Raw genomic sequence first — 17,783 nt, forward strand, 5'->3', positions numbered from 1 at the left:
AAATCAATGGACAATTTAACTGCTACACAGTATGTATAGAGGGATGAAGCCCTGAGCCAGTAAAATGTCTGGAATAGAGACAGGGGCAAAGTCAACTGGCCCCAAGTCAAGGCAGGCCGTTGATTTTCGCCTTTTCCGAAGGATGGATTTCAGTTCGAGGACCTCATAAAAAATATTAATGATAATGCATTAACAGTTGCATCTTTTGGGTCTTAAAAGCTCAAAAGATATTTCTTTTTATGTTAGTCTCACAGTACCCTTAGAGGTTTGCTCCTTTATCCAGTTTACTGGTTTACTGAGCGCAGAAAGGCCTAGAGGGATGCCATTCCAATAAATCCATTTAGAATAAATATGATAAAATTTCTCGCTGTTTAATCGAAACCGATATGTATACAACGTTGTTGTTATGTCTGTCGTTGGCTGATATTTACTGTCGAGCAGTAGCCTATCTATTTCGCAAGATTTTTTAATTTGAACATAAACACACGAAACGGATAACGTAATTTCCTTTTCCAGAGAGGAAGAAAGAAAGAAGAAGAGTGAAGGACAGCAAAGATCAAGAGAATTGAAGGATAAAAGTCAAACGCTCGGTGTCTGATGGCTCGTAAATTCGAAGTCTTTGAAAATGAGCATAATCCTTTTAGATACACTTTTGTCGTCACCTGGTTCTTTTAATGCTTTGATGTTCAGATCTGTAACTAAGCTGCGAAACGAAATAAGAAAATTCAGAAACTGTCAAACAGAGAATCCGCTTTTGATCGGTGATTTGTTACAGCCCAATAACATCTGATTTACATATTGCGTTCTCTATTTCTCCTCTCGTTTTGTGTTCTAAGGGTGTGTATTTATCACAGCCCTATCTAGATCCCAGTAATTTAGTTATAATTATTAAGGCAATAGAGTGCCGTAATGACCTGTCTTTTGTTAATGGATTCATTGTTCATCGATAGAAAATAACAAACTTCAATCAAACAATGATAGGAAAACTACGACCTTCTCGCTATTAGCCTTCGTAATTGCGGGGACTGTTGCGGGGCTCCTGTTGCAACGGGCAATTTCTCCGATGAGTGAGTGACACAATGTTGCATTTCACGTGGCGTTTCAGCCGTCCTTCGCTTCTCGATCAATGCAACGCTGATGTGACGTAAATCATCATTCTCTTTCACCGTAGGTGTTCGATGTATTACGCCTCAATAAAATGATACGTGGCAGGGAAGTCGTCTGTCTCTTTCAGTTTGATTGTGTTCATTTATTTCTAGTTTTTTCTTTTTTTATCGGCGACAGATGCTTATTTATGATTTATAGGGTCTGGAAATAGAGAGGGAAGCACTCCTTACTGTGAAAAGTTAAATGATGAGTTTCTACTTAATGGTATACCGCGGCGTATGATTAACGTATAGGGTAAATACCCGGTTGGCCTAATCATTTCCACATGGACCTATATTAGCACTAATAGGCATTTGATGTAGCAAAAATATTTATCGATATGCAAGTGCACAAATACAATCACTATCTCTTCCATCAATGAGACTTACTCAGACTTTAGAATATTTTGCAGTTCGTTCCTTTATGTAATTGCTGTTATTCCTGATTCGAAACTAGTTATACCTAAAATCGCTCTATAAAGATCTAAAATGTGACTAATTTATATGTTCCTCATGCCTTTTGGACAGGAACTATATTACACAGACTCTGACAATCGGAAACTTCAGTAAAAAATTAAACAAACTCTCACGATTATCATTGGTCATGTATAAAATTTCCTATCAAGTTTTATCTAAATGACATAAAACTGATATGTAACGTGGCTGCCCATGCGTTACACATGGAAATGCTATAATACAACATTTCCTTGTCTTGTATTTCATTAGAGCTGTTTGTTCGTCTCGGTTGCCACCTTAAAAGAATTAAGTATATAACATTTGAAATAATCCACTGAAATCCCCAGGTTTACAGAAGGGACCGCTCTTCAAAATGTAATACTCTCTAAAAAAGAAATAATAATAAGGTTGGGAAAGGTAGGGCCTACTCTGTCGTTTCTCAGAAAATCATACCTTGGTCATGCCGTGTACTACGTATGGGAACATGATTTACAATGTTCACTTTGCTCCTGCAATGGTCGTGGATGTAAACCTTGGCGTGATCCATTCTGGATGCGAGACATGTTTAATGGAAATTCCAGAATACCTGCCCCTGATCTTGGGATGCAGAGTAATTTTGCTTAAGACACAGCCATAACACTGATGTGTTACATTATATATATATATATATATATATATATATATATATATATATATATATATATATATATATATATATATAAATATATATATATATATATATATATATATATATATATATATATATATATATATATATATATGTGTCTGTGTGTGTGTATGTATGTATATATATACATATATATATATGTGTGTATTCACTTATATATATATATATATATATATATATATATATATATATATATATATATATATATATATATATATATATATATATATATATATATATATATAGAGCCTCGATGGCGTGGTTGGTAGAGTGGCAACCACAGACTTCATAGAAGCCTGTGGCGAGGGTTCAATCCCCGCAGCCGACCAGTCAGAGGTGGAAAATTTGCTATCCTTGTAGACATCCCGGGATTACGTATGTAATCAACGGATAGGTTTGCTGAAAGCAAATGGATGTTACAGACTAATACACACATAAACAAAGCCACTCCAACATCTTCTAAAAACATAACAAACACCTCACACGTCTCGAACTGTCGGACTACCCGCCCAGTTCTCCTCGTGCTGCTGGGAGAAAGGGAGCTGGGGTTTCGGTAATACATGCACACGTTCGGTACCGGTTCGGTACCGGGGTCTAAGCGATGTCAGGCAGGGCAGCCGGTCGAGGTTACGGCCTACCCCACCACCAAATCAAAGTCCTTCAAAGAAGGCACCGTGCTTACCCCATATAAAAATGGGTATAAAAGCACGTTAAAACGAAGAAGAAAAAGAAGAAGATATATATATATATATATATATATATATATATATATATATATATATATATATATATATATATATATATATATATGTATAATACCACAATACCTTCTTAACTTCTCGAATTCATCACACATTTTGGATAGGCTCGTTACTGCAAAGCCTTCGATTAAAATGCAAGATATAAAGTAATTCTGATGTGCATACCAGGATTCGAATCCGCATCCAGAGTATCGGAGCGAGTTGCAGAAAAGACCTCCTCTTAAGGCTTTGTAGTGACAAGCGTGTCCAAAACGTGTGAAGAATTCAAGTAGATTAGAAAGCATTGTGGTTATTACAACAACATAAGCATCTGGTGAAAAGTGACCAGTAGGTTCTATATATATACAGTATGTGTGTATGTGTATATATATATATATATATATATATATATATATATATATATATATATATATATATATATATATATATATATATATATGTGTGTGTGTGTGTGTGTGTAAAATAAATATATATATATATATATATATATATATATATATATATATATATATATATATATATATATATATATATATATATATTGTATATTGTATATATATATATATATATATATATATATAATATATATATATATATATATATATATATATATATATATATATATATATATATATATATATATATATATATATATATATATAACGTGTGTGCTTCTGTCTGTTTATCATCTCTGTGATGCTATATCTTGTTTTGTACTTTTTTATGTCACTGTATATGGCTGTCTCTTTAGTTTTACGTATGATTCATGCATTGATCAGTTCATCCGTGTACCTACCTAATAAAATATCAGTCTGTTTGTAGATTTGTCTACCTGTCCTTAGATTGTATTACTTTGTGTGTACCAACTTCGTTATTAATGTCAACATGAATCAGTAACATCCTTGTTATTGTCCTTATCTCCCTCTAGTAAAATACTATATATATATATATATATATATATATATATATATATATATATATATATATATATATATATATATATATATATATATATATATATATATATATATATATATATATATATATATATATATATATAATATATATATATATATATATATATATATATATATATATATATATATATATAAATATAAATTTATATACAATATATATATATATATTTTTTTTTTTTTTTTTTTTTTTTTGTGTACCGACTGTAGTGGGTTGCAGACAGACTGGAGCAAGACATGAGGCCAATGACCTCTTACCATAAAACTAATTGGGAAATAAAAAAGTAACACCATCGGAATGACCCAGAAAATGATAAACTTTTGAGGTAAAAATGAACTGACCCTCATACAGTTCAGCCTTCCACACAATACTGCATTTATTATTTGTTGGCATGAAAAAAATAATGATCATCTTTTGAATGAAAACATTGCATAATATGTAATTTAGTAAATATATTTCACTTGTGCTTTGACCTTGGCCAATGAAGAGACCTAACCCAAAGACAATAATCGCCACGTATAGGCTAACTGAATGAAACGGGAGTCAAATTTACAGTATGATCAGCAGTATAATATCAGTCACAACTTTCAGCATATACTCGTAAAAAATTGCACAGACACGTCCGTGAATCTAACACAATAGATATCAAACGTCTTCCGTCTTAGACGCTTTAGTGTAAAAGTTAATAAATTAAGAAGATGACACTGCTGAGACCAATTGGAGAGAGGAGCATAATAACCAAGAATATGCAAACATATGAATGCAATTTGGAGTTAGGTATTAAAGTCAGTTGGAAAGGAGAATTTCATATAGAGATGAGCAGTCTCAAGCTCAAGTCGTTGAGGAAATGTTCTGCACTTAAATCCATTCCAACTACACTATGGAATATAAATAAATAACTTTCTCACCCGTTACATGTCTATCATAGCTAACAACGAAATGACAGAAATGGGTTATTTCGCTTTTTGGCATATTGGTAATCACTCCACCTAACAATTGAAAACAATAACGGACATTACCCTCTATAAGGAACATTATTTCTTAAGGGATAAGTTAAAAGGCAGTGAACCTACTAAATGATCTTCCACCGAACTGATTGTCCATATTTGATAAAGGAGAAGAAAGAAGTAGAATTAACAAAATTGCAAACTGAAAGCTTTAAATAATTAATAAAAAAAAACAAAATATATACATAAAATCTAAGATAAATATTCACAGGAATACTTGATTAAATATATTCCTAAGCATTAGAATTCGGACACAGAACTGTGAAAAGCCATGGTGCTGAGAGGCCTAAGGCACAGACGAAGGAGGGTGACTGAGTGAGGCACCTGCAATCACCCAAAACCCACACTAGAGAGGCTTACCGGTCTATTACAAATGCATTATTGGCAGGATGGTGAGACACTGAGCTCCGCAGAGAACATTTCATAGTGAGGACAAAGAAAACGCCGTGTTGAATACATGAGATGTCATTCAGTAAATGGAAGAAAGAAGTAAGCAGAAATGAGGAGAACAGGTCTTTATTATTGTTTGAATAGAAATGAGAAGAATAAAAAAAAAAAGGCTTTGTCTTTTACTGTCAAAGAAGAGATGGAACTGCTGACTGACTGACATATGACAAGAAAAGTCAGTCAGGTGTAAACAAGATTCTAAAGATCCTGATGAAGAAATGAAGCAAAAGAAATAAAGAAATATATTATCGATAAAAAGCAGGTCACGAGTGATAATGTTGACGATGGCACTGATAAAAAGGAAGATGGGAACACCAAAATATTTCGAATACATTTTATTCCATTCATTTTGAATGTCATCGTTAAAATCCATTGTTACGAGGACTGAGAAACTAATTATAACATGAAGACATCCTCCTACTGTATCGTTTGAATTTGCAGATAAAGTCAAGTTGCATTATTTCAGTGTCTTATGCTTTATTTTCCCTTGTACATATTGAATTCTAACCATTGTAAGTGAGATCACTTCGCAAAGCTGACTATATGATAAAAAATTTTAAATGCTCAGTTTCTGGTTCTGTATTTTCTGAGGATGCTGTTGTTTGTTGCAGAAACATGACATCATACAAATTTTACAAAACAGGTCGATCCTTTCAGAACTGTGACACGAACTTACCTCTTGCTATGTGAAACGAAAAATTAATACCGTTAACGTATCTAAAAGGATGACACACAAGCACAGATGAGTAGCAGGTAGTGTACCTGTTAAAGAATACGTCAGTCAGTATTTTGTCAAAGAAAACTCTAACCTTCGTAATGGTCATGATAATGAATTTTTATGATTCTGAATGCAGATTGTTTTGATGAACATTTTCATTTTATGCCATCATTTTTCAGAGAAATTGATAACTGAAGTTGTCTTTGGGGCGCAGAATTGAAAGTTTCAACTATAGCTCAGAAAAATGCTTTGGTAAACGGCAATGTTAGCCTTAAATTGTAAAGATATCTTTTCTCTTTTTATTCCATTAGCTAATAGGGTGAAGCTAATAAGAATAACTCTACCTATTCCAATCAGTCAAATAGCAATGGCTTTTTAGCCCATTATATTATAACGAATCGGTTATTCAGTACAAAAAGTTAAGTATACCTTAGTACATTTCAGTGTCCTGCACTGGAAGGAAATTCTTGATTAGAGAACTAACAGGGTCCCAAGTTTATGTCAGCTGCTCTCTTTTAAACAGGAGATTATCGTAACATTGTCAACGTGCAACGTGGTGTACAACTTCCTTGGTTGCCAGAGCATCTATTGTTTTAAAAATTCATCGTTTGTTTCAGAATATGAAGTTGTATGTTAAAGATCTCAAAAATCGCAATAAACTATTAAAAAACTGGAGTGAATACATCTGTATGAAATTCCAATGAGTTATTGTCCTATGATTAGGTAGTTCGTCATCTTAATGCCACTTTCCTTATCAAACCCCATGCCAAGAGGGCATTGGTGTGGAGACTGAAGGCTATAGTGATAGGCTAAATAAGAGAATAGAACATTCAACACAAGCGTGTACCGATAACTACACTGGTTGTCATCCTAACGAGTACCAATAAGTACACTGGCTGTCATCCTAACGTGCACCAATCAATAACTACAGTGGCTGTCATCCTAACTGATAACTACATGGCTGTCATCCTAACGTGTACCGATAACTACAATGGCTCTCATTCTAACGTGCACCGATAGCTACATGGCTGTCATCCTAACGTGTACCGATAACTATACTGGCTGTAATCCTAACGTGCACCGATAACTACATGGCTCTCATCCTAACGTGTACCGATCATAACGTAACAAACGAATCGCTTTATGTACCGCTTCTTTCCAGAATCACTAGTAATATTCGTTTGTTACTTTAACAGAAAGAACAAACAAGGTTATGGTAACAATTTTACTTATAGTTATGGATGTCTTGAGTATGTAATAATTAGGACCAAATTTGTACTACTATTTTTAGTACGTCATGAATTTTTGGACATTAGAATATAGTACACCATGGTGTGGCACGTAAATAAAAATCACCTATCTTTCCGAATATTTTATTGATAGATCCGAGTTGTTTGAGAACGGTGTCAATGCACTGAAGATGAAGCAGGTTTTTGGCACTGCTGGGAATTTAGCTTTGACGCTTTAATGAGGACGGTACTTCAGAAGAGAAGAATACAATGGTCAGTAAAAATCTTTGACGATGATTTATATATATATATATATAATATATATATATATATATATATATATATATATATATATATATATATATATCTTATAAACGTATTATTTATATATATATATATATATATATATATTATAAACGTGTGACTTATTTATTCGCAAATATATATATATATATATATATATATAAATCTTATAAATGTGTGGCTTATTTATTCGCAAATATTCAGCTGTCAAATATCGTTTAAAATCCGATTCACTGTACCTCGGGGATAACTTTACACTCAAGGGGAATTGCAATTGATAAGTGCTTTGTCACCGGCGCTATTCGAACCGCTACCTGGTCTAGTAACAGCGATATATGTGTGTGTGTATATATATATATATATATATATATATATATATATATATATATATATATATATATATATATATATATATATATATATATATATATATGTGTATATATATATATATATATATATATATATATATATATATATATATATATATATATATATATATATATATGTGTGTGTGTGTGTGTGTGTGTGTGTGTGTGTGTAATTGTAACAGCCACAATGCCCTCTTAACTTCTCGAACTCTTCGCGCTTTTTTTGGACAGGCTTGTCACTACAAGGCCTTAAGATCCAAGTGACCTCGTCGTGATTATGGTAAGGCGGGTTCGATTCCCGCTACAGGACATCATAATTTCTTCATATTTCTTGCATTTGGATTTTAAGGCTTTTTGGTGAAAAGTCTATCCAAAAAAGCGCAAAGAATTCGAGAAGTTAAGAGGGCACTATGGCTATTACAATTGCGTATGTATCTGGTAAAATGTGACCAATAGATTCTATATAATATATATATATATATATATATATATATATATATATATATATATATATACATATATATATACATATATATATATATATATATATATATATATATATATATATATATATATATATATATATATATATGTATATATATATATACCAGCATATTCGAACTCCTACCTGATTTAAATGCAGCAATATGTATATGTATATGTATATATATATATATATATATATATATATATATATATATATATATATATATATATATATATATGTATATATATATATACCAGCGAGATTCTCTCCTACCTGATTTAAATGCAGCAATATGTATATGTATATATATATATATATATATATATATATATATATATATATATATATATATATATATATATATATATATATATATATATATATATATATATATATATATATATATATATATATATATATGTATATATAGCTGTTTTTAAATCAGATAGCGGTTCGAATCCCACCGGTGATAAAGCACTTATCATTCGTATTTCCTCTTGGGTGTAAAGTTGTCCCTGAGGTGTATCTATCTATCTGTCTATCTATATATATGTGTATATATATACATATGTCATCTTTTACCAGATATATATGTATTCTTAATAGCCATAATGGCCTTCTAACTTCTCTACTTGCTTACATTTTTAAATGCCTGTCACTTCAGGTTTATGTTCCAGGGGGAAATAGGTGAAGGACTCATTACCTTCCAAGGGAAGATTTGAACCCATACATGATAAGTTCTGCAGGATACGTTAACAGACTGCTACAATTCCTGCAAGTTTCGTTGGTGAAATGGATAAGGATATAGCAAATTTAAGTTAGTTATCTGACCTTGGCTCGACCTCTGTGAGGGTAAGTCTAAAACTTATCATGTATTGTTTAATGAGAATCACACTCATGTAAATATTCCTGGGTAGTAAGGGTAAGAGAAGCAACCACGTGTAGTTTGGTGATAGACCACACAAAATTAGCTCACGAGTTTCTTATGAGAGGAGACCAAAACCATTTCGTGAAGACTTTTTTGCTGCAGTGAACTACTACTGTATAGTAGAGATGCAAGTGGAAAATACTCACTTTTTAATCGTAACACAGATTTTTAAAGAGCACCATCTTCTAGATTGTAGGCACTTTAGGTCTACAGCTAATTATTTATCTGTTTATTTAAACAGTTCGTAATATATAAAAGACTGACTATAAGTTCCCACACTGATGAACTCTTATCAAGTCAAAACATCCTTTGATACAGTAAGTGGTATCACTTGTTGAATGGGGATAGCACATCTATACTGAGAAGCAAATGGGTCCTGTATGTCGGATGTACGGATGTGCAAAGCAAAGACTACCTTAGAAAAATTAGATGTGCATAGCTATGGACTACATACTTGCATTGTTGGCTAGAGACCATCCCCTATAGCTAGCTGCATGTAGACACGGGTATACCTCTTCTTTCTATCCAAAGAAAATTATTACATCTGTGCTGCATTCCCAAGGTTATGACATTGAGGGACAACCCAAACTACAAATGTGCGAACCAACCAAGTGGCTATTCTGCCAACACACCACGTGTATCAAAACTTTAGGAAATAACGCTTGAAGAAGAAATAAGAGCAGTATGGATCACAGACGCAAGGATATATATACATATGTCATCTTTTACCAGCCAAGGCACTACTCTTGGGCCATCCACCAACTAAATCTGTTCAGCTAAAGTGTAAAAGAAGTCTAAATCAGAAATGTGATGAAAAGCAACTTTTTTAAAATACCACACGTCATATACCCTCGAATCCCATATACACAGTTGTCACCTGCTAGAGTACGAATGGCCTGATAATATAAGAAAGAAAAATCTGCCTAGTTATATTTCAGTATTTATAGCAGAGTTGATTGCAGTTACAGCAGTGAAATATGTAATCAGTTGTGGAAAATCCGGAGGATGTTTTATCATTTAAACTAATTTGGTCAGTGAACGTGCATCAATAAAACTACTAATGCCAACTCAGCACGTGGGACAAGAGTCACAAGACTGGTTGGACCTACTGCAGACAAGAAAATGGTGCCAGCTTAAATGGATATTGAGGACAGTGAGAAGAATGAGAGGCTAGCTAGTCTGTATCATCACTGACCCCTTCAAAATATCCATTTGCCATAATAATTTTAGTAATCCTCTCCTGAAGTAGCAAAAAGTGGACTCATTTAACAACAAATCTTAGTCTGAAAATTAAAGCCATCATAAACAAAATGGATTTGTATGATTTCCTAACAATGAGCAAGCATGAACTGGACTTGAATAGCGTTGTAAAAGAAATAAAATTTTATGTATTTTATTTTTAATCTGAAAATGACAAAGTGGATTGTTGAAAATCAACAGTTTTAGATTTATGTATTAAAATTTTAACATTTCTAACTGGAAGCGCTTGGCCTTTAAGTCTAAATTTCATAATCCAATTCAGTGTAATCTAATGTATTTAATTATATATAGCTTTTATTGTTTTATGTTCATTATTTCCATATTTTAGATTGTACTGTATATTAATGTTATTTTGTTTTTACTGTGCATTAGCAATAAATCGATTCATCGGCGCTAGTGAACTCTGAAATTATGCCGCCATAAAGCCCTCAGTTAAGCTGGCCAGACGTCTGTTTTAGGCAGGACAGTCCTGCTTTTGAGCACTAACACCGTCCTGCGCCACCTCAAATAGGATTGCTAATTCGTCCATTTTGGGGTCTGTATAGAAGAATTATATAGATTAGTATACGTATATTGAAACAACACAAGCTGAAGGCCACAATAACTGCTGAAGTATTTTATAATTTTATCTAGTTACTGCCCGTCCATATACAAAAAACTCCTAGCCAACGGAAAACTCGTGGAGATGGCATGTAAATGGACGAAATACAAAAAAGTAGGCAGCCATTATGGATGTCTATAGTAAGCAAGCTAAGTCCTTTAGTAGTGAAGTGAGCTAATTTCGTTAGCATACAGTATGTTGTTCCAGCAGGAGTAAAGAATAATATTAGTTTCTTTCAGTTCTTTGTAGTGCGTGAATGCATGTATCTTGTAGGTAACACGCAGCGTTTAAAAAATGAAATTTAAGAAAAGCCATAAAATGGACCTCAATACACTATAGTGATCTTTGACAAATCAACACTTCTAGTTTGCCTATTTTATACAACTTTTTGTACTTTTCGTCTCATTTTTAAACATGTTTAATTTAGATTTAAATTAACCATGAAAATTTAAAAATGTCTTCCTTTTTGGAGATATGGAAATGGGGTCCCTACCCTCAAACAATCAACAAAGATTTTCAGGTGATTGATTTAAAGCTCAACCACAAAAGTAACACTAATACACATGACTATGGTAATTAAGAATATTTATATATATATATATATATATATATATATATATATATATATATATATATATATATATATATATATATATATATATATATATATATATATATATATATATATATATATATAGATATATATATATAATTATATTCCTCAATGGCAATGTTCGCAGATGCTATCCTCTTATCAAGACTTTTTCTCTTCTGGCAAGCTTCTTAGGAATAAAAATAGATCATTCGTGATTCTTTCCATTTACTTTTTCTTTTTCTAGTCAACAGATCGTTTCTCCACTCCACCTCTCCCAGAGTCTTCATAAGGACTGGATTATAAGTCGACATACACGGTTTTTATTACTGCATGCAGAAGTTTGAATTTCAAACATGTCACTGGGTGCTGAATTTTTATTGCTTGGTGGGTCTCAATCTCTCGCTGGCCTTATGGGCGGCAGCATACGCATTCTTGGTGCTCCATAGGACGCATTCTATGCCGAGGTTTGCATCCAAGGGCGTGGGTAAGGGTACGAGTCCCCTCTCTCTCCAATAGTCTTGTCCACTCCCTTGGATGCAATCCTCGGCATAGGATGCACCCTACAGAGTGCCAGGAATGCCCATGCTGCTGCCCAGACTGCCAGTGAGAGAGTGAGACCTGCCGACCAATAGAAATTCATTACCCCAATAACGTCATGCTTGAAATTCAAACATCCTCATGCCATAATAAAAACTGTGTATGTTGATTTATAATCCAGTCCTGATGAAGCCTTTGGGAGAGGTGGAGAAACAATCTGTCGACTAGAAAAAGAAAAAGTAAATAGAGAGAATCCAAAATGTTTTTTCCTTATTCCTGAGAAGCTTGCCATTAGAGATAAAGAAGTATTGACTGAATTAAATCCTTTATAGGAAGATAGTATCTGCGAGCAATACCACTGACTTCAATAGAAACTGCATAAGAGAGAAAATATGCCCAAATGGCATACATATATATATACATATATACAGTATGTATGTATATATATATATATATATATATATATATATATATATATATATATATATATATATATATATATATATGCATTTGTATGTATGTGCACATACAGACATACTGACACAAGAGAGGAATGGAACACGGTAGAAATAATGCAAGAAGAAACGATTCAAAGAAAGAGAATACACTTGACTGGTAATTTTACTGTGTAAAGCAAGAAAGTAAAGAAAAAGTAGAAGAGGGTGATAGCAAAAGGCAGCAAAGATTGCAGCAGCCAGGAAGCCCATTAACAACATTCCTTAAAGTCTATAAATCCACCTAGTCATCTGTAATTCTTATGGGATAATGATAATAAAAAATGAAGAATAGTAACTTGGACTAAGGCAGCGAGTGAATGGGGTATTATTTACCGGAAAAGAAGCCACACCCAACCTCTTTCCAGTGATATAATTTGTTCTGATTAACTATTCCTGATAATGAGTGTGGATACCATGACTGTGACAGTACTAACGTACCTTAAAAGCAGTTACTTGGGTTACTAATGTTCGTGTCATACACTCGCCTGTAGTGTATTCTATATCCAAGTAAGAATATGATGATATCAAATTATTATAACTGCGCCTAGACTTGATGTAAAGATATCCCTACAGTCAGTTATGTATAGTTCCGATTTTAGATAAAGCATTAAAATGTCTTTTTCATTAATAAATTATTTTGAATTACAGAGAGTGAAGAAACTTACTGATTTAAAGTAAGGTACTAAAGAACAAAGATTAACAATGAATCCGTTTGAGCTAAACTTACCAATTCCTGTTTAGGATGGAAATGTTTTTATAAGTGGTAGAAATGCATTAAAAAAGAAAAATGTGCTGCGAGTGGTCTTATTCACTTATATCCTTTCAATATTTGATGTGCAAAGCTGGCTTTCAGATAAGTTCCCTTATAGGTAAACGGTGAACATTCTAACATTGTGTAGAATGAAATTTTAAAAGATAATGTTATTAAATTAATGTTACTGCTGTCTTTGGTAACGATGTTCTTAAAACCATCCCAAAATGCTCACATTAGATACTGGCAAGCATCATAACTAATTCTTTTTCTATGACACTGGTTATTCAACCCATTTTAGGTGTCCATTACGGACTACTGCATTAGGGTGGATATAGAGATTTGTTTTTCATTTTTTTTATCATCTTACATGTCCATTTGTTTACATAACGACAAAGGAATGCATATACAAAGATTTCAGAAGCGATCGTCTCCCAAAGTCTTGACTAACAGAAATAAAGAGCGCATAAATTTCTTAGATGCGTAAAAGAATGCTAATGGGTCGTTTTGTTGGTTATGCCTTCAGTTAAACCGCTGCACCATTTTAGACGATGTTATCATTAGTGGCAGCGCAAAGCGCCGCTATTTATCACTTTGATGTTAATAATACCAAATTAGCCTCGGCTTCTTCCAAAGGTTGAATTTTGTTAGATTTTGGCTTATGTCTTCATTTGGACGAAATTAGAAGGTTTGGGACGATGCGAACTTAATCATTACTTACTTAATGGTAGTGCCACAGTTAATCACCTCTTGTTATGCCGCCCCTCCCCCCCTTTTTTTTTGCTTTGGCTCAGTGGCTTTTTTCCTTTTGTTTTCTTTTGTTTCACAACGCATTAAGGTGCTATTGTTAGCTCAGTACATCCTCTCATTCATACTTTTCTCAGACAAATCAAGTTTTTGTTTCATTTTTTATGGTAATTGAGCTGTTGGCAGCACATCAACTCCCAGTTTTATGACCACAGATTTATAAGGCGTTTCTTTGTAAATCACATCTCCTTCAAAGCTTCAGCCACACAATGGCTTTTGGAAAGACTTCCGTAGGCTACTGCCATGACATGACGTTAGGTGTTTTCCAGTCACTGCTCTGACAAAGCTCAGACAGATTGTCTCCGTGTGCTCGTCTGTTTGTCTGTCTGTGTTAACCTCTTTATATATCTCAATAATGGAAGGACGGATTTTTATGAAATTTGGTAAAAACTTCACTGGGTGACCGCCTCGGCTTGATTAGCGTTTGTTGAATATCAGTGGCGAATTATCATCATGGAAAAGACGTAGCAATGTCAGTTGGAATTATTCCTCCTACTGAGTTCCCCAACGTAGGCGCTTTTCTCTTTGCCTTTCCACTTTTCTGCTGATACCATGAATCCATTACCACTGCCCATATATGATGCTTGTGTTCCACTTTTAACCATAGTAATGAGGAAATATCTATTTAAAATCTTCTGGTCTCCTTTTACCACACTTATATATGTGTGAAATTTTGAATAATTACAATGCCCTCTTAATGTCTCGATTCTAAATATATATTTCAGCCTAAAAAGCAATATACGACTCAATACTTGGCTATGATGGTGAAGGTGGGTCTATACCAACTCTGGTAAATGTACCTGAATTCGACAGGTATGAGTACGTATGAGCACCAATAGATTTAAACTGTTTCTTCGTGGCAAGGAACTTAACGTTACTTCGTTCTGATTCCCCGGACGAGAGTTCGAATTTCGGCCAGGTATCAGAATATCTTCATTTCTCTCTTTATTTGAATCTAGGTTTAGTAGTGACGAACATTTCCAAAGAGTTAAGAAGTCGAAAGTTTAAGAGGGCATTGTGCTTATTAAAAATTACAAACGTATCTGATAGAATTCTAAAAATATGTATTTCGTTCTTAAAAATAATAAATGATCAGCTACTTGGCTATGATGGTGAAGCTGAGCATATTCCAACTCTAGTATTTCTGAATTCGACAGATGTAAGTACGTATGAGTGGGATTATACATATCTATATATATCTACCTACCTATCTATCTATCTATCTATCTATATATATATGTGTGTGTGTCTGTGTGTGTCTGTATGTATATATATATATATATATATATATATATATATATATATATATATATATATATATATATATATATATATATATATATATCTGACTCACGCCGGGAACGAACTTCGGCCTCCCGAGTGATAGGCCACGGCAGTAGCCACGGACCTTCCAAGGTCATAAAAGAAGTTGGAACTTAAGTACTTCGTACCTGACGTTTTTCCCGGATAGGCTTCTGAACCCCAACATGCCAGGGAATTTTACCCAACCGTCCGTGAAAATGAATCTAGTTCATTTCTGCCAGGTCAGAATTCCATCTCCGTTATCAGGTAAATGCAGTCTTGTTATGCAAACCCTTTACACGAAATGTGCAATATGAAATGGTCCAGGCCGAATATGTTCATTGTAATGACAGTGATGTGGGTTTGAAGCACTCAAATAATCTGATAACTTTATGTGCTAAACAGCTTTTATCTTGCCAGTGAATATGGAGCTTTAGCGATATCGAGTCCATTTGAATATGAATATTTTTCTAATGACGAAAAGTTGTTGTGATGTTATATTCCAAAATTCACTGTGAAGACTGAGCGGAGCGCACTGCGCAGTCGCTCTGCTCCAGATTGATCTTGATTTAGATCCTAAGGTCTCGTCTGAACTGAGTGTGTGCCGTGTGACGTCCTTGGTAAGTATCATGTGAATTCATAGATGAGCACAACGTGAATCAGCAAGAAACAAGTCAGACCAGATCCAGACTGTACGTTTGAGACCTCAATGGCTGTTTTGTTCGCAATTGAACGACTGCACTCTTTAACTTGAGATGATGAAGAAGATGCTTCATGTTTTTTTTTTTTTTTATTAGGCTGTTACGAATGAATGGCTGTAAGATGTTACCATGAAAATTTGATAGCCCAAGATAAACAGATAACGCGTTTTATATGTATTTTAAAACAGAATTTGACTTTTTCATATTCCTACTTACTATCCTATTTATAATCAACAAATTCATAGAAATTTTTTGTGAGATGACATTAGTCTAGTGGAAGGCTCGACTTTTAAGGGAGCATTTCTCTAAGGCTACTATGTTACAGACAAACTAGACAATTCGTTATCATAACCACTTTTGTACTCTTTTCTTTGAGTGTTCAAGTGCTGACGGGTTCTTTTTCCCCAGTGATCATCTTATCATCGCAAATTTTAGGATACGGCTTTTTATCCCAACAAAGGAGGCACCAGAAAAGCGAGAGATGCAGAGGAATAGAAGCGAGGTGTAACGTGACGTCTTATTATCATAAGGCCGTAGCCTTAGCATTGAGTAATCTCACGCGTATCCGGCCCTTGACCGTATATGGTGCTCACGGTACCGCTGACTTTCACAGGTCTCTCGCGCCAAGGAACATGGCCGCCGCCGTCATCCCGCCAAGCGCTCCATCATCCAAGTCATCTTTCCATCACCCGTGGATCTGCGTGCGTCCCTAATTGATAGTTTGACCCACGTTGCTTAAGATGTATGATGTAGCGCACTCATTTTTCACGAAGGTAATGCTAGTGTGCTGTGTAACCTCAGTCTCTCAACCTCAAACCCCCACCCGCCCCTCCCCGCCCTATCACATACACTTCTCCTGGATCGCCGAGCAAACGCCAGAGATTGGAGGCTCCTTTTTGTGCCTCCTTGGAGCCTTTTCTTTCTCTAAAGCTCCGTCTTCTTCAGTTGGGTGTGGCTCAGTTCTCTCTCACATGATAGAGTCACTATTACCTTTCTTACAGCACATGATTCGGATTTTGCTCATAGTCATTCAAACGATGTGACATATTCAGAAGCTATATTGATCCCAAATGAGAGACCCATTTTATTACTGGTATTCAATCCTCAACACATCTGTTCTGTGAACTCAAAATGTTCTTTTAAAAATAAGTGCAGCTTTGGGTGGAGAAGACACCGGCGAGGGCATCACCTCTTTAAAAGAGGATGATGCTCTTTGTAAA

The sequence above is a fragment of the Macrobrachium rosenbergii genome, chromosome 21 (assembly GCF_040412425.1).
Source record: "Macrobrachium rosenbergii isolate ZJJX-2024 chromosome 21, ASM4041242v1, whole genome shotgun sequence".
Lineage (NCBI taxonomy): Eukaryota > Metazoa > Arthropoda > Malacostraca > Decapoda > Palaemonidae > Macrobrachium > Macrobrachium rosenbergii.